The following is a 23,686-nucleotide window of genomic DNA, read 5'->3' on the forward strand; positions in this document are numbered from 1 at the left end:
ATCAAGCATTCCAGCTGGCAAGGTTCCAGGAGTCGTGGGCACATGCGTTGGCCATTCGAATATTCGGCGGTGATTGGCAGTGAGCAGTGCTGCCTACCCCATTAATTTTCTATTGGGCTGCTGTGAGTAGAAGCTATATGTAGGGTCTCACCCGAGGCTTCGATTCACTGGCATGAGGATGTAGTAACTGCACCACAACATCCATGCCAATCTGAACATAGCCGGGGTACAGATGCTAAAAGCTCACCCTTAAGCGTTACCCTTTTAAGCAGATTAAATATGCCAGTAAATGCCATAACCCATAGTAACATATCACTTTACTGAAGTCAGCTGAAAGATTAGTTTGGATTAGTTCTCCTAGGTTTTATTCCATTTTATGCTTTGCCTTACTAAATGCACCTGTATGTGTCAAGTCTTTTTGATGTGAACAGATGGCTGTTTCCTAATTTCAGTAAATGGGGGGTGGGGAACTTATACTCATAATGGACTGAATTTTACATTGACAACCATGTTACAAATTTGATTGTGCTATGTAAATGTGCATGTAACACTTTTCATGGTTGTGGTTTTTTTTTTTTTTTTTTTTTTTTTTTTTTTTTTTTTTTTTTTTGTTCTGCTAAAAAAAAAAATTTTTGACTTGTGGATCTCTGGCAGACTGGTGTGATATATAGTCTTGGTATAGATTTTGTTTTTGTGGTTTATTTTTCATAATATTTATACAAACACCTAAAATTGGCTGTATACGGGAGTTTTGATGGTTTGCTGCTTTGGCCAGTGGAAATAAATTTATTACCATGGACAACAGTAAAAATTTATCCGCTCTATATCCAGAGACAATTTCTGACATCGTACACTATCCAGGACTCAGGCAGGAAACTATAGGTGTTCAGACAAGTCTCTATATATGGGCAATGTATGAAATTTCAAGGATACCATCATATTTGTGAACTTTCCACACCGGACAGATATTTTTGTCCATGAACAGTTCCTGGTAACCTTTTGTGGTTATTAATATTTTTCTGCTTCTCTTTCAGATTGAAACCCAAACTAAAAACACTGGATATATCTATTCATGTGGCTGCATTTTATCAACAGTAACTGTCCCTAAACGTAAGTCATTTTGCTTAATTTTATCTTTGATATATGTTTTGTAATATCATGTACACAACAGATCTAATATTTGTGCATCACATCACGCATGGAAGTTTTGCTGCCATTAATTAAAAAAAAAAAAAAATAGTCTGCACACTGTACTTTATTATTGTTGTTTTTATATTTAGGTCTCTTTTGAGACTGTTCAAACCAAGTTTCATTTTATTTGTCTGTAGCATTGATGTTGAGCATAAAGCAAATATGTGGATCCACCTCTTTATCACATAAACACATTGTATGTGTAACACCAGCAAAAAGGCAGAATGTTGTCTCATATGTGAACCCATTGAAATCTCCTTAAACATTACCTGTTAAAAGCATTTTCATATATTTTTTTATGGATTCTGTGTCCTCCATAATGTTTGGGACAAACACATTTTTTTTATTACACCTTTGCTCCTTAGTATAAAATTTTAAATGAATTATTCAGAAATGATTAAAGTGTGCAGTCCAGACTTTAAAGTTATTTGCATACATTTCAGTTTCACCATATAGAAATTACAACCTATATGTATTATTCTAAAATATATAAACTATTCTAAGGACACAATATTTGGACGTGTGAGCAGCTCTTAAATTGTATCTGAGAACTGGATAACCATTGGAAGTTTATTAACTTGTTGAAAATTAAGGCAGTGTTTAACCCAGAAATTTGTTTAGGCTGGATGGGAAGAAATTCTAGGCTGGTGGCAGTCCCTATATTGTGACCCAACTCTTCAGTAACCACCCAAAAACATCATTCAGTAACAAGTGGTTACTGAAAAGTGCAGAGTAAAAGGGGCTGGGGAGAACACTGATTTAAGACATCCTTAGGTGTCTTAAATCAGATATACTGTAAGATAAAGTAAGATAAGTAAGATAAACTGTCCAGTGACCAAAAAGGAGCTGAGAAAAGCAAAAAGGGCTGCCTTTTTGCTTTTCTCAGCTCCTTTTTGGTCACTGGACAGTTTATCTTACTTTTAAATAGGGGCATGTTGTAGTATGACCAATAAAGACATATTTGCTTGTATAAAGGAGAACCTTTGACTTTTGGGGTGCTAGGGGGTTGTAAAGTAAAAATGTAAATACAAAATAATAGAAATGAGAATAGAGACATCTATTCTTCTATTCCTGTCTCTAGTTTCTGATGTTTTACAAGCCCATAGGTTTTCTTTTGATGTCAAGCAGATAAACCTCATTAGAAGTTAATTTACATGTGTCTCACCAAGGTTCTAACTACTACTAGAGAATCCCTGTTATGAGAGATAGGAGCCCTCGAGCTACTGTATACATCTGGTACAGCATAATGTCAGAAATGGTATAGTGTGTAGAATGAGGACTAATATGCAAATGGTGATATAAAATGTATTGCTGATGTCCTACGCCCTGAACTTTGTGGCGAAATAAAATCAAAGGTTGTTTCCATAATGCTAATAATATATTTCAAAATAGCACACAAAGTAAGCATACAGTTACTGAAATCATCATCATGGTATGGTATGTTATGTAGTAAAAGTTAGTGTAGTGCGCAGTATGCTGCTAATTCATGAAGCATACCAGTGATGGTATATCATTAACATTACAATTTCTGTGCAATCGCTTTGCCTAATTAGAGTTGGGAAGGTTATTAGACTATCAATGTTTATGGTCTTCTTTAATAAACTTCTTGGTGTTTTAGAGATGAATAAATAATGAAATGCCCTGCAGCATTATTTGTAAGGCTGCTTTGTTGTTATATGCTTTGAGTTAACTTTATAAGTACTTATAAAGTAGTTTCCTGTGTATCTCAATTTGTGAGTGTTTTCAACAGTAAATTTCAAGCATTACTCGTGTTTTATGTTAAATGCTTCTGTACCTGTTTACACAGTGTCTGTTTAATCAGGTTTGTGCATCAAGACAAGACTTCATTAACCTTCATTTCTATGGGTCTGATTTAATAAAGCTCTCCAAGAAGATAGACTGTCACGGGAGAATCTGGTTGAGCCAGGATCTGGTCCAAGACTGAAAACATTTGCCAACTAATAGCAAATCATTTTTAGGAAATCTTTTCCAGGTTTTTTGGATCATCCAGGCTCTCCCATGATAGCCTGTCTACTTCAGTCTAAGAGAGCTTTTAACAAAATTATGCCATATATGTAGTTCATTTCTCCTTCCTCTTCTCACATATCCATGACACTATCCTGGATCTTTACTAATAATACCCCTAGCGGTAATCCCGAGTGTGACCCGGGGTGGATTTACCATGCAAAAAGCTGACTCGGGGTCCCTTAAAACATAAAAACAAAACAAAAAAACACCTTGTTCCGTTTGCGCTCCCCGGCGTTGTGCTGGTCCCTGCAGCTTCTCCGGACACGTTATTTCATTGATCTTCTCCTGGCATGTGCAGACGATCTCACCAGTTTCCCGGTGATGTTGGTGCATTCGTCGATGCCGGGGGGGTGGGTGGATTAAGGTTGAGGAGCGGCAGGAAATTCACATAATTTTGTATTGGATATAATTCAAAATAGCTGTATTGAGTCCAATACAAAGAAATCTTTAAATAATACAAAAATTTTATACATGCTACTCTATAGTTACATTACATGTTTAACTATTTTTTTATTTAAAGTTTAATAACAAATGTAATAAATTTATTAAAAATTGGACATATTTCGGTGAGTTATGCCTAAGAATTATAGGCCTACAATGTAAAATGAATTGCCATGCTAAAAATGTAACCCTTTTACATGGAAATACAGACAAAATTAGAACATTAGAGGGGTTAAAGAACATGTCCGTACAAAATAATATTTTAGTTACAGTTGGCTGTTTTTTTTATATGTTTGGCTGATTCAATAGCTAGATCTTCTGTCAAACTTATACATGATGTACTTGTACACCTAGACGGAATGTGGAAGAAAATGCCATACTCCGTTCTATAAAAGTGTGAACCACTCATAATGTCTACCATATACAGTGGCTTTGGAAAGTATTTAGATAAACTGACACTAAGTTCTATATTTAGAAAACATGGAATCTGACATTCCCTCAAACAATCCTTGGTAGAAATACATTTTTGCCATTGAAACACATGGACCTGAAAGATTCCCACCAGGGAATGTTTGAGGGAATGTCAGTTTACCTGTTTTATAAAAGGAGAAGCACACAGTGAATATGGTTTCCCCTCAAATCAATTCCAGTGAATACAACACTGGAGTGCTTAGGTACTACCCTATGAATGACCTAGAGTGGCCCAGCCAGAGCCCTGACTTGAGCCCTATTAAACATCTGTGGATAGAACTGAAAATGGCTAAAACACAGTTTAGTACTATAAAAAGCAGTTAGAACTTGACAATGTATTTGCCTTTATGGTGACACCAGTATACTTTATTTGTTGTGCAGCATCACAGAGGTAGGAAATGTAGGGAAAACATGGTGCCAAAATGAAATGTGATGCTTTTCAGTAACCTCCTGGCTGTTTTTTGGGTGGTTACTGAAAAGTTGGGTCACCATACAGGAGTCACCACCCGCCTAAAGCTTCTTCCCACCCAGCTTAAAAAGAATTTCTGGAAAATACTGCATTTTGTTAAGTGTTTTCACAGATATTTACAGATGTCTCTTGTAACATTAGACTTTCTTTATTGCTCTAGTCATTTTATCTTGCTTCCCCTTTTCGATTTTTGAATTCTGTTCCTTTGTATAGAATCCCATGGATATGTGTAAATATATTTCATGATAACATGTTGTCTGAACTAATTTTACACATTTCATTTCCTTTAGAAACTTGGCAAGTAATGTTTACTAAAAGCCTGAAAGTTTCTTCAATTGCACAAAATTTCTCTTCCTAAACTCCTCGGATCAACAGCATTTTCTGCCATAAAATAGACTATTTCCCTTCTCTGAACCATGTAAATTGATCTTGGCTGAGGATATGAAATTGAAATACCTCATTTTCTCTCACTCTTGGTGGTGAAATGAGGGGGATTTTAACAGCTGGGACATCTTGAGAGTGAGCATCTGGCAAGTTTAATGCTTTAGTCAAGGTGTTTTTCCTCCTGGCTGGGAACTGGTTTTACAGTACAAAGGTTGAAACGAAAACTGAAAATCTGCATTAATTTTTAACCATAAGAATTCAGATATGGGATATCAAACATTCTTTTACGACTGAGCTGAAATTGTATAACTACCATAAACCCACGTCTCTGATAGATGATTGTTACGTTGGATTATATTTAGTAGTATCGCTTTATTTTGGTCTATTTGTAGAAGAGCCACATACTCTAGATAAATCATCAGTTTTGCTCTGAAGTTCGCAATGTTTTTATTTCTAAATGTTACATAACCCCAAGCTTTGACTGCCAAAACTGTTTATATTGCTTTAAAATTCTACCAGTGCCCACATGTTGTCATGAGTCTGTATTGGCCATATTGAGTTAGCAGACAGTTTCATTAACTACATAAATGTCATTTTAAAGTATATTCAAGTGGAACTAAAGTAAAAAAAAACACATTTAATCCAGCGGAAGGTTTCTTCAGTTGGGTCCTGCGTCATCCCGGTATCCTTCTTTGGCCCAGCGCGGAGAGCACCAACATCATCTTCACTCTTCTTCCAGGTTCTTCTTTGTACATCACCTGATCTCGCACTTTGCAGGCGCTAGATTAGGTGACGTAGATGGGGGGGGGGGGGTATTGCCGGTCTCACTGCGAATACGCAAGATTGTCAATTTTTTTCTCCCATTAAAGAAAGGGCGCTCCTTTTATGCATTCCCGAGGGTGGTCATCCACGGAAGGAGCAGCCTGAGGTATCCCGGGAGGCTTTGCGCTCCCATCCTGTGTTGATCGCTGTCGCGATCAAGACAGAAAAAAGAGGTGCTGAACCCTACCCCCCTTTTTTGCACTTAAAAAAATAAATAGAATTTGTACTTTTTTTAAAGAGTTGTCTACCCTTTTATGTAAAGTAAAAATTTTTGAGTTTAGGTCAGTTTTAAGGAAACATTTAAAGTGTTACGGCCGTATCCACTTTGCTGTAAAAAGTGCCACACAAGTGTAATTTTTCCTTTTTTTTTTTTTTTTACTTTTTTTTCAAAATACAGATATCCTTTCAGGCTTGTCTGCATTCTTGTACTGAGCAAAACATGTTGCTAGAGTTACTTTCTGATCAGCGCTTGGATAAACTTAGTATACATGTAACTTTTGGCCTGGCCAGACTTGCATTTTTATGCCATAAAGGTTGGAAACGTGCTGCTGTAGGGTACCTCTACTGCCTGTTTAATAAGAATTTTTTTTATTAAACAATGTTTGTTTTTTTTAAGATTATTTGTGCTGAGAATGTCTCTGTGCATCTGTACCTATAGATAGAAGTGTCTTATCTATGGGTTGTTCACAAACCATTTGTCAGTCCATTTCTATGATTTATATAGCACAGTCCTCCAGGTTTACTTTCACTTACAGATCTCCTCTGCCCCCTATGTCAGGACAGTAAAAAGAGTAGCAGTAATTTTTATACTTATTATCACTATGCTCAATCAACCTATCTGCATGTTCATGCACAGCTCCACACAGCTGTCTTGTGTAGCTTCTCCTTCCCAGTCTTTGAGCTTTACTGTTCAGACATTGGCCCTGATTTACTAAAGCTCTCCAAGGCTGGAGAGAATACACTTTCTTCAGTGAAGCTGGGCAATCTAGAAAAACTGGAATGGATTTCTTAAAATCATTTGCTATTTGCTAGCAAATATTTTGAATCCTGGACCAGATCCATTCCAGGTTTGTTGGATCACCCAGCTTCACTGATCAAAGTGAATTCTCCCCAGCCTTTGAGAACTTTAATAAATTAGGGCCATTGTGAGAAGACAACCTTTTCCAATTAGGCACTGCATGTGGAAATAAATGTAATAATGTTATAATGGTTACAGAGCTCCATTTATTTGTGCCTTTCATAACATTCTATTTTAAAAAGAACAAGTTCTATATAAAACATTTTTCTTGTGTTTTCATGAGTTCTGAGTGTATTTAAAGATGTTACACCCAGCTGATAATCTTGCAGAAAAGGTATTCCTGAAATATGCATGAGCTGCGGAGTATTATCCGGGGTACCGTATGACATGGCTGCGTGTATGATGCCATTATCACTGTGATACACACGTTGATTAGTACAGGTATGTGGCCTGTCTCTCAAGTGCAGTCTGCCAGGCCCTGTGTAAGAAAACTCTGGACTTGATCATAATATAAATATTTAGGTTGACAGAACCTGGAGAGGTAGAATGAGCCTCTAGTTTTAAATCAGTAACATATTTCTTTAAAATGTTCTAGGTAATAACCTGCACAAATGACCTTGCCTAGTCGGTGCGTTAGCAGGCAATTACATAAATCTTTGAAAATAGATTTGTCATTATTAAATATCATAATATTCAGCAGTGCAAAGTAGCACCAACTAGATTATAAACTCAATTCCCAAAGCGAAACACTAGGAACATATAAATTTTATTTTATGTATTCTCATTTGAGTCCAAGAAAATATGAACATTAGTCACGTGGCTGAAAACATAGTGTCTTAGGCTGACGTTAAATCTTTGAGAATCAGCCTGTATATCTGGGTTAGTTATTGTTTTTTGTTTGTGTTATTTGCTATTACAAAGTTAGTCTGTACACAAACCCAGGAGACCAGCAAAGCCAGATCTGAGTGCTGACATTTACAAGCTTGTTGCTAGGTTTAGAATATTCTGAAATTAAAATACATTTGTGTAAGGAATACTATACGAATTCCAAATGCTTTTAAAGAATAGTACATCCTTTTCTGAGTTATTGATTAGAAGCTGGAAATAAGAATCCACGCCATTGAGTAGGTTTTATGAGCATGCTTAAGACTTAAATGTCTGGAATTAGTCTGTTTTGGAAATTATTAGGAATGTCCAGACATAAATTTTATACCCTGGATTTTTAAAGCACCGCTTTTTCTAGCTCCAAGCTGCCTATAGATCGAAATAGACGTGGAATGTATACTGCACTGTAAAAGAAAAAAATATTTAAACCAGATGTGTAGCAGCTGTTAAATGTTTTATTTCATAGGGATTTCCAACTTTTGTTTTCCTGCTTAGAGTTAAAATGTGAAATATGAAACTTTCCTGGAAGAAAATAAATGATTATTTTATTTACCAGTAACTAGGACTTTACTTATAACCAATTCTGGTGGGGGGAAAAGAATCCAGGTAAATCCTAACTAGAACATAATCTAAAAAAAATAAAATAAAATCCATAATATTCATAGGCATTGTCAATGGGAATAGAGGCATTAGACTGGTGACCTGGAGCAAATGTGAACTACAGCAGTAGCTCTCTAAAACATGGGAAAGATCAACAAGAGGTTTCCATTGCTGAAATATCACTTGAACAAGAAATAATAACAATCCTTTTTCTCAGCAGTACATATTGGTAATTTTCCTTGGCTTCCTCAGTTCTCTATTCAGCTGCTTGGAGTGAAGACATTTCTTAGTACTTCTGGGTACGACATTTGATATAACTTTGTTGTGACTGCACTGCTTGATTTGGCCAGCATAGTCACAAGGATTGCAAGGAGAGTCTGTGGAGATTTATAGGTTACATTTAGGAGTGTGTGACACTGAAGAGGGGTTTCTAAATTATTAAACCTTTTGCTTTTCATTAAATAGACAACTGACAATTTCCTCAGGGAGAGCAGTCAGTGCTGATCACTGCTCCTAATCCCCAGCTGAATCTTGCTTCAATAGCATGCTTTACCCTTTGTCCTAAGTGCATACTTTTCCTTCTGCATTCTAATATGATTATACAATTTCAGTAATGAATAAATATCCTAGTTTACAGGTCGATATGTTAGGGAGCCTCTGAATTTCTTCTAATTTTATAACTTAATTGATTTTATGAAGATCATTTATTTCGTTTTGGGATTTCCAGTCTTCCAAGTGACACCCTGTTGGATATAAACATTGATATTCTTTACATAATTCCAGAGACAGGCTACATATAGATTAAAAAAGGTTAGCGGTCTAATATTAAACCTGTTGGAATGGCATTTGTTGTCTATTTAGCAATACGTTTTTTGGTAGTGGAGATTGGAGGGTGAGGATCATAAATGCGGATGTCAATGGTCCTAATGTCCCAGTAAGAAAAGGGATTGTGAGGTTTCATCTCTCTGGTTGTAGTGTTACTAAGAATTTATTATTAGTGCTTTTCTGAGCCTAATGAAGTGTTATAACATGTACAGATGTAGTCAGGTGTCCTCTACATGGCAGGGCTGATTCTTTCTGTGCCAATTTCTGTCCTGTTTTTATTATTCTGTATTTACATAAGGTTGTATTACATATGCTCCCTGCTCAAGTTAAAGAGCAAGGACTGTAAAGAAGTAATTAACATGTAATTAGCAATTCATGCATATAATCCCATACTGTTCTCTCTGGGGCAAATGCCTTCAAGTGTTATCCGATATGCTTTGCAGTCTGTCATTGATGTAATAACATTCAGTTCACTGTTCAGTGTTAGCTGTGTGCTGCATTTTGAGGGTCTAATAAAAGTAATGTATTGTAAAGATTCCAACAGCCTCTATTCTTCATAAGGCTAAAAATAGTGTGCCAGGTTTTTTAATCATTATTACACTGCACTGATATGCAGCCCATGTGAGATACACATCACTTAGGATTCACCAAGCATTTTCCAGTGTATTATTCACCTGTTTTATAAAGCACATAGAAGTGATGATCAGATCAACAAAATAATGAGCAGATGAATTGTGTTGCATAAATTGATAAAAATTCAGTTTGTGGGGTAGCCTTTAAACCGCAGTTATCCTGGAATGGTAAAGTAATGCTTGCAGATAAGAGTTTCCTTAATTTTAAACAGTAAGTCACGGCCCATTACAGATCTGTTCAAGAATTTGGATTTTATCTGTTTATGGATTTTATTTGGATTATATGTTATGCTGCACCATACAGTAAAGGTGGCCATTAGGAAGTTAAAGTCACTATAAAATCCTCATTGAGAACTTCAAGTTCTGTATGCTTCCCCTCACACTTCTCTGGAGAATTCTAGTTAAAATGACAGAAGGAAGTCAAGCTTGCCTTTTTCCTGCATGCTCTGGGTAGCACTCACCAGGTAGTGTAAAGCTTGTGCCCTAATCAGAAATGAACCCTACAGATAATGAATATTTGTTAGTGTATTGCTGCAGTATATACACCATTACCGGTATGGGTAAGTTCACCTTCACTGAAATTCAATTCAGTCTGGTTTGGCTGTCAAGGTCTCTGGTTGCCCTCAGTTTTCCAGTAAAAGTAAATCGAGCTTCTGAATGAGCCTTTCCTAATTTGAAAGAGCTTAATTGTTTTCAAGAGAACCATTTTCAGTATAGATCATTTGGCTATCAATACCCTTGCGTGAAGAGATCCTTGACCCCCCACTGTAGACTGAAGCCTTCAAGGTTCTCTTTAAAACCTGCTGTGTTGGAAACAAAACCGCTGCTATGCCTGGTATAGATTGAAAAGTGGGCCCACGTCCCTAGGGCTCTAATTAGTGATAGACTGTATCAGTTGTTTGATTGTGAAAATATTGAATGTAGAAAATGGAAGAATATGGGTTAGAACCCTTCTGAGGTTTTAAATACTACGTCTGTCTCCATTGGGGTTTTTCCTTTATTCACATTTAGGTGACCGGCTTTAAAACAGAAAGTGAGGATAAATCGGAAGCACATAGCATTATTTGGAATAGTGCAGGTCTCCTCTCAGCTTTTTGAGCCAGGAAAAGAAAGGAAAAATGTAATTTGGTTATCCTGATCAAGATTGAGTTGTTAGTTTATCTAAAACCAGAACTGTGTTTTTTTTTTATTGCAGTGTGATAAGAGGTTGAGCCTCTTGTGTTTATAGGTATGTATTACTATCTGCATCTCCCTTTGGGGTGGCACACTTTATATTGCAAAAAAATACATAAATAAGGCACAAGAACTTCCTTAATCCCGTCCTTCATAAGAGGTTCAAACCCAATATACATACCAGTTTTTGTGTGTAAGTGGGATTTAAAATAATGAAACTCATTTTACAAATTATGGTCACAACAGTCAAACATGGCACAAAGGTCCAAAACTTGTTTAATGCAGAAGGCAATCTGACAATGCTACAGAATGTAAGATGATGCTGCAAGTAACAATTTCGGATGGCACACAAAAGTATCGGATGATAAGCTGCTGTCAAATATCTTTTATCAGGCCACAAATACTGGGCACAGGGTGCTTGGACCACAAATGCCATGTACTATATTTTATTTTTAATTTTTAATGCCTGAATAGAACAGCAATGATTATGTTTAGATTACTGTGCATTAAGAAACAAAATCATAAATCTGTTCATGTTTTAATATTGTAATAGTAAACTAAAAAGCATGTTGTTAAGTCTGTGACATGTTATAAACAAACACAGATGTCCAGAGTTTAAAACAACACTGTATGTTTTCCTTAATTGCTGTAAGCCGGAAACTTCAGTACAAACAAATCGCTACCTCAAGCTTGAAAAAAAAAAAATTATACAGTGCCCTATACTCCCCTAAAAGTAGCCACAGTCTAAATTAATCCATTTACACATCGAGGATTCTAAAAGTAAACATTACTAGAGCCAGGAATTTTGTTTTGTCATCTGTGTTTTACTGGGGAGATTTCCCTTACTACCTGTCCTATTGACAATGATTGACGGAGATCTCTCAATAAAATGGACAATAATTGTGGCTGGTCAAAGGTCTTTGTAAATTTCTTCAGAAGTGTTACTGTTCCTCCACTTTCAGCCTTGAAGCCAGTAGCCACCAGGACAGGAGTGAAGAAAGTTTAATGATTTTGATAAATTATAATTGCTTTGGTCAGGGCTATAAAATGTATTTTATTTTTGTTGGATAAATATTAAAAGTTGTTTATTTGGAGTTATACTTTTTCATGTTTAGTATCTGCATCCTTGACAACTGCTGGTATTTTCTATGGAGGAGAGCACAGTAGGGAGCTACTAGCTTTCCCTTCCATCCAACAGAACAGTTCTGTGTGTACAGCACTTGTTCATTCTCCTGTCAATGGAACCAGGAGAGTTTGTTTCCAGCGACAGAAATCTAACCTGTGTACCTGCCTAACACAGCCTTAGAAGACAAAATTTGTGATTTGCTGATTACTTTTGTTATGCATGCATTTTTGACTGAAGACAAACGCTCAAAAGTTCATGGTTTAGTTCATATACAAACATACCATTCAATGTGTCTGTGTCCAAGGTTTAAATTCCCTCAGTTTATCACTGCTATTTCTAATTCCACCCTTTCTCCTTGTCCCCTGAGTAGGAGGGCGTGTTAATGTCAAACTTCATGTTGTATTGAACTAACCTCTGAACTCTAAAGGTTGTTCTCCTTCATTGTTAGACCTGTTGTCATTAAAAAAATTGCAGAATTATTTCCATATGGAATGTACAGCTTCTTATACTGAAGGGTAACATTTAATTGTAGCGCTATGGCCCAGCAGATGAAGTGTTTGTAATGTGTGGGGTAGAGGAATGTGCAAGAATGAGGATTTCTTGGTATTTGACATGTAATTTAGCCATCAAATTGCTGACTTCTCAACATAACAAGCAAGAGTGGACACAGTGGTAAAAAATACTTTTTATAGCTATGTTCTTTGTGGTAGGACGGTCCAGGATCATAACCAGAATGACTGTTGTGGCAACTGATTTGTATTGATTTTTATTGATATAACACAGAAAATAGCTTGATTCATATTTTAGTATGTATCTCCGCTGCCTGACTGGCATGCTGATGCTCATAATTTTTGAGCTGCTGGCCCAGAAGTTTTCAAGGTTGGAACTTTACTTTGTAGCATGTTTGTTTCTCGTCAGAAACTAGCCTGAGGCAGCCTCTATAATTATCACAGTGACAGTGTTTGTGAAAACAACATATATTCACTTCACCTGCGTTCCTTCACACCTTGCTCCTCCACGACCAGTGCCAAATTTGTCCATTTCAGCAATTCTGTGGAGCACTGATTTCCCTCTCCTGGTAAAGTGCTTGGGCTGGGCAAATGACTGCTGCCAGTGTTCAACCCAGAAATTCTTTTATAGCTGAGTGTGAAGAATTTGTATGTAAGTGACAGCCCCTATTTTATGACCAAGCAGCCGAATGGTTACTAAAAAGTGCCAAGTGGTGCACCCAGCTAAAAGTGACTGGGAAAAACACTAGCTAGAATTGAAAACCCTAACAGAAGACTAAGTCGCCCTGCGCCTTCAGCCTTCTATCAGCTACTTTCTTGTGTCTAAGTGTGAGAAAACAATTTCAGGGTTGTTGGTGGCAAGGATGTGATGCCATTGAAGGGGAGTTAGGTTAAGTCTTAGTGATTTAGATTTGTTTTCAGAGCAGTTTAGAGATTTAAAAGCTAATACTTTCTGTATCTATCTTCAGAAATGAAACCCATTGTCTGTAATTTCAAAATCTGCCTACAGTAGGTCAAATGCAGGTTAGGTGTGAGTTAGCTGCAGGTCTAAAGCTACGTACACACTTCCAATTATTATCGTTGGTAAACGAACGATCCTGCACGATATCTGCGAACGATCGTATAGCACCGATCCTGTACATACAGATAACGACACGATCGTTCACAGATATTGTACACACGATAGATGTGATCGTTTGAACGATACAGGAAGTGACGTGCACCACAGGAAGTGAGCGAACGTTCGTTCATCACGCATGCTCAGACCATGGACGATCAATGAACGACCGTACACACGATAGATGGTCAACGATCAACATCCGATCCGCCGGTCCGGTCGTCCATTTCCAACGACTATCCTCGTTCGCCGGCGTCGTTGGTTACTTTTTTTACGAACGATTTTTGCCCAATCGATCGTTCGTTCGTCGTTCATTTCCAACGATAAAAATTGGAAGTGTGTACGCAGCTTAATTCATCTGTTTGCACATTCTAAATGATCTCTAGAGTGTCTCAAACGGATGATACAACTTGTGGGCACAGCCCAGTTGTGTGAAACCTTATATAAATATACAAGGTGAAAATAGGTAGTATATTTATTGGAGCTCCTAATGTCAGTACTCTTGGGAGAAAAACTGAAAGGTGCTTTAAAAATACATGCAGAAGTAGGTGGATCTCCCACATCACAAAAAATAAAAGTAGCTTGAGAAAATTCTAAACCTTGGAGTATTGCGTAGAGGTCAGTAGGCTCTTATGTTGGTCACTTATTTGAAGCAACCCTCAGTAGTCAGCCACAGCTAGGGGGGTGACTCCACTATACAATCTTATATGTTGTTACCAAATCTCTCCCACTTGCCACACCCATAATAAAAAGATAACCCACAGTGATTCCAATAGTGCAGATTAATAATGTTTTCATTAGGAAAACAATATAGTGTTCAGTTTGTAGCGGCACCATTGTGTTCTGTGTCACCCTCATTATTAGCTTCCCCCGAGTGTTTGGGCCAATAGGCCACTATCAAGGTTTTAATGGTCCTCCTTTCTGTATTAAGTAAAGACTAAAATTTCCACTAGTAAAAAAGAAAGTTTACAATAGAAACAAAACCCAAATAATATCAGGCCTTATTCAATATACTGCCCACACCCTGGAGAATCTATTGCCCTCACCTGAACAGACTGGATCCCCTCAACTGTTCACTCTGTAACTTTTTCTGACATAGACTATATATGTGATCTGGTGCTCCTCAGAACATAGATATAAACTCAGTGTGGTGTGCTTCAGTGGGAACTATGTTGGGACCTGGGTTTCTGTTCATTATTAACCCAACCAATGCTTGTTATAGCACACAATAATGCATCCCAGTATTGGTAATCCAGGCTTCATGTTTTAGAAGGAATTGATTCACTTTACTGTTTTTTTTTCTTCAGATTTTGTATTATTCACTCTTCTACTTAGAAGACATTATTCTGCTTTTGTTCTTTGACTTAGTTTTATCTGTAAGGTGAATCATATTTTGCTATGTACTGTATAATCATAGTATGTACTGTGCCTTGAGCACACTTTGAATGGGTTAATGACTTGCCTTAGTCATCTAGTTGTTTTGCTGCTTATTGGCTCCCAGTAGGATTGAAACTTGGGAAGTGTGAAAGTCCTTCCTGCAGTCTACTTCAATATACTCTGCAAAGGTTTCATGTCTCCCCAGCATTCTAAGCTCATTCTCCACCCAAAACTTGTTGTGACACATCTGGTTCCCATTGTGGAGACTGGTATTCTGAGCTGTCTGCCCTTTTGCCTTCATTCTCTCTTTGTTTCCCACAAAACCTACTTTTCAGAGAAGAGCCTCAGTTTTTTTTTTCCTTTCTCTTTCGAGATGTTTGTTTCGTGTTACGTCTATTCTATTCTACAATTCATATAGCACAAATTAATCATGGATCTGAACACACAAGGTATGTGTTTTATAGGAATATGGTGTTTATTTGAGTTGTAAATATGAGTAACAATCTTGTCTTGATTGTGAGATCTTTCTAGTTTTATCCTGTGTTGTGTTTGCAGTTTTCCTCCATGTTTGCAATCAGGGGCTGTGCACAGACTAGGCTGTGCGCTGTGACTTATGATTTCATGCCTGTAGCACATGCTGCAGGGTAGAAGGTCAAGGGAAAATATTCTGTCCCTTCCTGTTCTTTTCTGATGTTGTGAAATTCTGCTAATAATGATCACATGTAAAACCCTGGCAGTGTGCAGAAGAGAACACAAACTAAAGGTGCATTTTCCTGCATGCTGCCTAGCTGAACAGCAGAATATATTGGTCCTAATTGGGCAGATCTTTTTTCTAATATAACATTACCAACTTGATATTTTGTACCGTTCTAAACAACTGACCTTTAAATAAAAATGGCAAGGTATTCATTCTGCATCGCTAACCAATTTACAAAACACTCTGGGCTGACAGCTTTCATATCTTATAATTTTTTTTAATATTGAATAACAGCTACTGAAGAAAAGAGTAATGTACAATGCTTTGTAATTATTGACAACCAGTAACTAGTCTGGCATGGTGACTGAAATGTCATTGATGTGGGTTAATGCAGTTTGTATAACATGTTTGCATTCAGCGATCTTAACTCTTTATCATTTCTATAGATTCTCATCTCTCAGCAAAAGTGATCCAGCTAGGTGGATAGCCATACATAGAGCTTGTTGTGACTGGCATGCAATACTTTGATAACTGCCGGTCATATAGAAGAACTTGGGAGTTAGAAACGTGTCCTTCTACCTTCCTGGCTATAATGCAACATTGATATGCAACCCTTTATCTCATCATATAGAATATTGGGATCTGTCAAAAAAGTGCAAGTGTTGAATTCTGAAAGGGTTGGCCAACTACCTGTGTCCATCTGATGTGGTGATGTGATCTTTATTATACGGTATGCATGGGGCCTCTGGCTTAGATTCCAGAGAGTGTTTTGGTCCTGTGTGTAGAGTTCTGTAATCAGTAAAAGGTGTTTTGAGGTTTATTTACCAAGCTACAAGACTGGCTGTCAGTCACAGTCATGTCTCATTATCAAATATCAATAAGGAACATGCTTTGTAAACCTTTTGCAGCTTTCAGATATCATGTTTTATTGCTAGAAAATGGAAATTCTTTATATGCAGTAAATATTGCACTGAACCCCTCCGTGGGTATTTTAGAAGTCTAGCCACTGCTTATTTGGCCATTCTTTAATTTAGAAACAACAGAAAGTGAACTCTGTGTTTATACTGGACTGTGTATTCTACATTTTTACCATATGAAATTCCATTCTGGAAATAAGTAAATCCCACATGCAATGCCTGTTCTGAGTTTCTGCTATAACTTGTAGCTTGCACAGTGCCCAGTGTGCCCATTTGTTCAATTGACAGAGGGACTCCCTGTTTCAGTGGTCTCCTTTGCATGCATTTATAATAGTAATGTCTGATGAGAATGTGATCAGCATTGGTGCTGGCAGTTAATCCTCAGAGACTTGCCTTTTAGAGATGTTATTAGAACCTGTGCCAATTGACTATAGTACCCATTTGGCATCTTTCTGGTGTATGGGATGCATTAAAAATCACATAATATGCTTCATAACCTGGATTGTTAACATATCATTATTAAGGTGATATTCTGTTCATGAACTGTGTTTTGTGACCCAGCTTTTTTCTCAATTCCTGTTTTTTAGTTACAGGAAGATAATTCCCAATCTAGTAGCACAGACTTTCCTAACACTCTGCAAGGTGCAAGACAAGTCTAGAAGCAATGAACAGAGCTCTGTATGCGTGACACCTGTTCTTATGTGACATACTGAGCCTGAAGCTAAAGAGCTTCATTTTGATTCAGTCAGTGCTAAAAATGTCTACAGCTCTGCATGCACAGATGAAGTGTATCTTTATGCTGCCTTGCATGTAAATATTACCAGCAGATATACCACTACCATAAGCATTACATGACATGGACCAGTCCCCAGTGTTTCCCAACTAGGGTTATGTTGAAACTTAGGGTTCCTCCAGACATTGCTTGACCAATGAGCAGCTTGTGTCTCTAGTTAGGTTAGTTTAGCAGACACTGGTTATTTTTTTGACTTTCTGTAAAGGTGACATTTTCTCTACTGATCACCACACTAATGTACTGTGATCTGTGGATAAAGTAATTATAGCATGGATTCCTTAACATCTTAAAGTTATTTCAAAGGCTCCCCCATGATATAAAAGCGCAGAAAGACTACTCTAAACAATTGTGACATACATTCCTAAATTTCTCTTGCTTGAATGTTAATATTTAGGAATGTAATGGGAATACATGCCCATCGACAGACAGACATGGTACAGACACCCCACCAAAAAAATCATTGAGCTGGATTGTGTGCTGCTTGGCCTGATGATCAACACTCAGCATATCCCTTACTTGTTTTATCCATGTATCCAATAAGTAATGTGAAAGTTAGTCTGTTCACAAATGATTATAACAGGTAGGATTTCCATATTCCATAGACTTATTAACTTTTATTTGAATGAAGCTGTTTAAACACAAAGAATCATTCCAAAGTTGGATTGAAGTTTGTGTGAATAGCTGCTTGTTTTAATAGAACATTAATGTGAGCTCTGTGATGGATTTCCAACACTGGTTATATAGGCACACAACCTTTAAAGCAAAATAGGGGTCTGTTTCCATTGGACAGTTTCATTATTTTACTTGTTATCATGAATAAACTATTGTGATCATGTGTAGAGATAATTGTGTTTTTGTGGATGGGAATAAAATGTATGACTGTGAATTGTACGAGGACGATGTGCCTCCTATCCGACAAGTGGTTAACAACTTTTGTCAACACACCTGTATTCCTCAACACAGCACAGGTACCTAAATTGTACAGGACCTCTCTGTGTAACCCACCTGCCTACTACAGGAAAGCAAAATATAATTGGGGGTTATTTCCTTTCATTGGTCTTATAAATTCCTTCATATCCATTGATCTTATAAATGAATATACAGATGAACAGCACTATCATGATAACCACTCTTCTTATAAATAAGGCGGCTTGTAGTTTATTCCAAACAAAAGCAGGGAATAAATACATTTAAAATGTAATTTTTAAAAAAATATTGCCTACATAAATAAAATATTATTCGCAAGATATGTCTGCATAAAGGTACTGCAAAATAAGTCTACAAAGCATCCTTTTTTGTGTTATTATGACTTCTTCAAAGGTTATGATTATGAGTGTGCTGTAATCTCCTTAAATTCTGTGCTCACCCTCACGCCCCTTATTATAATTCTGTTCCAGCAGGCTCTTTGAACTGCATATGTGACCTGAGAGAAAGGTGTCAGAACACCCCTGTATTGCAGCTTCCTGTGTATGGGGCTGGAGACCAAAGTGTCAGTCTATGTGTGGGGTATGCCTCTAGGATTGGGTGGATTCATGTTTTGGTGTGTTTAGGTATGTGTGTGGGATTTTTTTTTAGCTTCACCCCGAGTTTATGGAAAAAGGCTTGTTTTGCTTCCTTATGAAATATATTAATCAGCCAAAGTTTGGGGGTTTGTGCATAGATTATGATACAGACTTCAATCTATGCATGTATGCTACCTCAACTAAGTGAAACAGATGTTTTAAACTATATACACATATTTGTTATCAGGAGCCTATTGAAAGATGTTTTTCCTAGTGTCTGGTCAGGCGGGGGCACAGACAAAAACATTTTGATAAGATTGAGGAATGATTTAAACATAGAACAGTATTTTTTTTGCTATTGTCTTCCTGTCCTGGTGACAACTGTTTTTCTTATTTCTTGACAGTATCTCACTAGGTCAGGAAATGAGGGGTCACAGATAGATAAAAACACAACAGAAATGTATCATTCTTCTCTGCTGTATAAAAAACAAAACAGTATGTAAACCAAAACAGGAATCAATAAAACATTATTCAAAGTGAATAATTACCAAGTTGTTAAATACATATTAATATAATAAGATTAAATAACATTCATTTCACCATCCTTGATCAGTTTTAGTTTTGTTTAAGGCCCAGATTTCCGCTTCAGCCCCCTGTTGTGTTTCCACGCCACAAGAGTGTTTTCATCGTGGATGTTGAATACATTTGCATTGCTCCTTGGTTTACCATAAAATCATTATGCATGAATGGGAACCAACACTAGATTTGTAATTAAAGCTTGATGCAGGGGTTAAAAAGGCATTATCTCTGGTAATGATACATGTGTAAGAACTAAACAAAGGCTTAAACAAATATGAACTTAAAATGGCAATTTGTCTGCACAAAGTCTTTTCAACATTGCTCACTAACTGCCTTCTTTGTAATGAATCTATGCTTTTGCAGGCAGATGTGTTCTAGAATGGTTTGTTTTAGCAGAATGTGAAATTATTATTAATACAAACTTGAGAAACGTGTAATTGCAGCTGTCTGGATTGCTATAAAATCAGCCGCACGTGTAAATTAGTGTGTATAGGCACTGGACTGGTTGTGAAATATTTTAACACAAAAGCTTTTATTGTGGCATCATTTTATTTGGAATTTTCTTTCAGTTATTTGAGATGGGAGCTTTGTTCTTTAGTCTCTCAGGATAATTACAATTATACTATAGATGTATTTGTTATGGGCATTTAAGCTAACAAGCTGCCATGGCTCTTTACGATATTTGTTCAGGCAACGACTAGACCTTATCTCAGAGTTTGGTAAAGGAATAGAGCCACTGTTAAGGTGCGTACACACTTCCAATTTTTAAGAGGAAGTACGAGAGCAATATAAGAAAATCCCATGTTCCAGGATAATTTCCCCAAAGACAAAAACTATAGGGTATTAAAGGGGATCCATGGTTCCCAGAGGTCCTCAAATTTGTCAAGAGAATTCTTTAAAGTGTGAGTAAGTCTGTCATTCACCATGATCCAGTTCAACTTGGATACTATGGGATCCATGGAAACCGTGGAGGACTTCCATGCTTTAGCTAACGCAATTTTACTTGCCACTAGTATCAATCTAACCAATTTCTGGAGGGGTTTTGGTTGGATGGTATCAAGTTTGCTAAACAGGGCGATACCATCTGAGAGCCACTTTGTAATTTGCCTCCACCACTGCGGTGTTGAGGGATATTTTAGAAAGTGCATAGATCATGTCCTGCCATTCCTCCAAGTCCCACGTGATACCCAAATCTCTCTCCCATTCCCTCATATATCTCAGTTTTTTACTTTGGTTAACTAAGACCGAGTACATAACAGAAATTTGTCCTTTTGTGGTAGCTATGGAGGAGCAAGTGCTTTCGAACGGCGAGGAGCGCATGGGCCTTGGAGCATCTCTGATTATCTGATTGATAAAGGAATGTAGTTGTCTATAATGAAAGTATTCTGTAGCAGGAATGTCAAATTGAGTGGATAGGTGTTCCCAGGTAAATACTGCCCGTACGTCTATCAAATCTCTAATTCGTCTAAAACCTTTAGAGATCCACCACTGAAAGTTCGCCTGGCTCCGACCCGCCGGAAAATCCGGGTTATTCCATAGGGGGGTCCAAGGCTTATGAATAGAGGAAAGCTTTGAGTGGGGACTAAACTTGTCCCATACCTGGATAAGAGTGTGATAGAGCCGGGCAGTTCACATGGCCTCTATTGTTTTTTTTCCTCCACATGAGGGAGTCTATGGATCCCAAGAAATTATCTTGTTGAATCTCCACCTAAACCCAGGTTGCGGTCTGCTAAATCCCTTCAGGTATAAAGCCAGGGGGTCATGGTCCGACCATGGGGTCGACAAAATTCGAGCCCCAAGTAAGTTGGGAAGCATATGGGACAGTCCTTGCCCTTTCATCTCTGCAGTGGCATCACTATGCAGTATAGTTTTCACACAGTTCTTACAGTTCCCATCCACAATGCTTTGTGAATATGGACATGTGGGTGACGGCTGCCCCAGGCTGGCCATCAATCTCTATGAGTCAGCCTGAGGCATGCCCTGATTGCAGGTTTACAACAGTACTAAGCTAATGTTCTAACAGTTTGCCATCCATAGTTTGACTCATCCTCCATATCATGTAAAACCTATAATAGTGCAAACCTGGTACATTAACTGCCGCACTCAACTCCCAATATTTTGTATAGTTATTCTTTGTTACCACCACCCCATACCCTTTCCTCCCCAACACACACCCATACCTTTATTCCATACCCCTGCAGGCATTGTGAAATCCTTTGTATGCATGACCTACAATAAATTGTACAGCAAACTCATTTACCAACCCGTGGCTCTGCAGGCACATAACAATCGCACTAATCCTTATGGAGGGGTCATCTGTTGCTTGTATTCATAGTATCCTGCCCTTGGTCAGAAATAATGGGATTTTCTTAACACAGACTGTAAATGAAGGACTGGCCAGAGTTTGCAGCAAGGATTATTCCACTCCCTGTGGTTCGTGGTGTGGACAAGTTTCCACAGAACTCTCCCTTCCCCAGCAATTTTGGTGACAATACTATGTTGCAGTTAACTCACTAAGTCAGCAAGAACAACTTCTTAAATCCATTTCATTTCCTAAACATGATGAACAGGATCTGTATTTTTTTTATATTTATATACATTTTATGCTTGCAGAATTTTTTTTTTTCAAGATTTGCATCAGTTACGATTCATTTGCTAGTTTTACCAGTTCTACTGGTATTCCTGGAAATGTGAAATATTGATGTGAGCCTGTAAATTATGTTTTGATTGCCCTAATCTCTAGAACAGAAAAGTCATGTGATGATGGTGTCTGGCTCAGCCTTTTTTGAAGTTAATCCCGGTATATATGATTGATGGAAAGCAAAGTACAGCGCTCTTCTCTCTCCGCCTACTTACCATGGGAAAGAAAGTGATTGCCTCCAGAGGTTTCCAAGCAGTTGTAATTGGATGCGCTGGCTCTGACTCATGTCCCTGGTATGCTTTGTTACTGCTGAGACAGTAAAGAATGTATATATTCTCTTTTGTGCTTATGGATCTCTAAATGTCTTTTGTTTCTGTTTATCCGGGCTGGGAGAAAATACCAACACTTATGTTTATCTGGTATGACAGTTGACATCTGTTGCTCCTCATAACCAATCTGGAGGAAATATACAAATCTCTAATCTCTTATAAGAGGATCTGGTGCGGTTCTTTTTTTTTTACCTCTGTCTCCTCACTATTTCATCTTGTAACAATGCGGAATGTGAGCTACACGTGTTACCTTCTGTCAGAAAGGCTCATTGCCCAGTGTTGTATCTGATGTTTATTTACATTGATAGTTGGTTCTGTACAGAAGTATTACGATTATACAGTCTGAATTGTACTCAAAAGTAAGATTCACATCAGAGGATTTAAAACCTCGTTATCGGGTCAAATAATCCTTGTTTAGCTTCTGGATTAGTTAATCCGCCAAAGTATGAAAACAATCACAGAATTTTAGCAGCAAGTATTTTATATTCTCTGGGGGATGATTTAATAGTTGTGATTGTGTTTTTTTTTAAAGGTGGGTGGCAAATGAACATGAAATTCAAAATAGAAAAGCACCCCTACCCCCAAAAAAGTGCAGTGATTTACTAATTAGGTTAACAGAAATTACCATCAATTACTAGAATTTGTTACTGTTCAATACTAAAGCTGTCATAAGAGAAGCCAATAAACATTGTGTACTCCCTAGAAACCATTGTCTGGAGTTCTGAACTCTTCTCATACATACTTTGCTATTAGGTAACACACCCAGCTTTTGCAAGACACATTCTGGTTCTAAACTTGTGAAAGTGAGTGTGTTTATGGAAATGGATGGGCAGAGGGCATAGAGTGTGGGAAAGCTGTATCATTTGGAGGATAACTTTATTTGAGTTAGAGGTCCTGTCATCAATTTAGGTGTCTAGTGCCATTTTTTTCCCTACTCCTTTCCTCCTCTTTTATGTAGCGGCTGAATGAGGGGGAGGACAAAGGGGAATAAGAAAGCCATTTAGGTGACAGCCCTGAATACTTGTTACATCACATCCAAGATGGCGGCACCTTTGGCAGTCTCAGGGTTTTAGAAGTTAGCTTTTTACAGGTCAACAAACAAATTACTTTAAAAGCACATATGAATTTTTGATAAAACTTCTACCGTTAATTTGTTTTTA

General features: G+C 37.5%; 1 protein-coding gene across 3 annotated transcripts in view; it reads left to right on the forward strand.

Moving 5' to 3' along the window:
- The first annotated feature begins 1,006 nt into the window (after window positions 1–1,006).
- Window positions 1,007–23,686, forward strand: part of PLXNB2 (plexin B2) — an 81,609-nt gene continuing 58,929 nt past the window's right edge. The window contains exon 1 of one of the 3 annotated variants that reach the window (XM_072401597.1): window positions 1,007–1,110. The gene's annotated coding sequence lies outside the window, so the exon portion shown is untranslated. Of the gene's footprint in view, window positions 1,111–15,279; window positions 15,518–23,686 lie in introns of those variants that run through there. The other 2 variants (XM_072401595.1, XM_072401596.1) reach the window with 2 other exon arrangements.

This window comes from Pyxicephalus adspersus, chromosome 2 (assembly GCF_032062135.1).
Source record: "Pyxicephalus adspersus chromosome 2, UCB_Pads_2.0, whole genome shotgun sequence".
Classification (NCBI taxonomy): domain Eukaryota; kingdom Metazoa; phylum Chordata; class Amphibia; order Anura; family Pyxicephalidae; genus Pyxicephalus; species Pyxicephalus adspersus.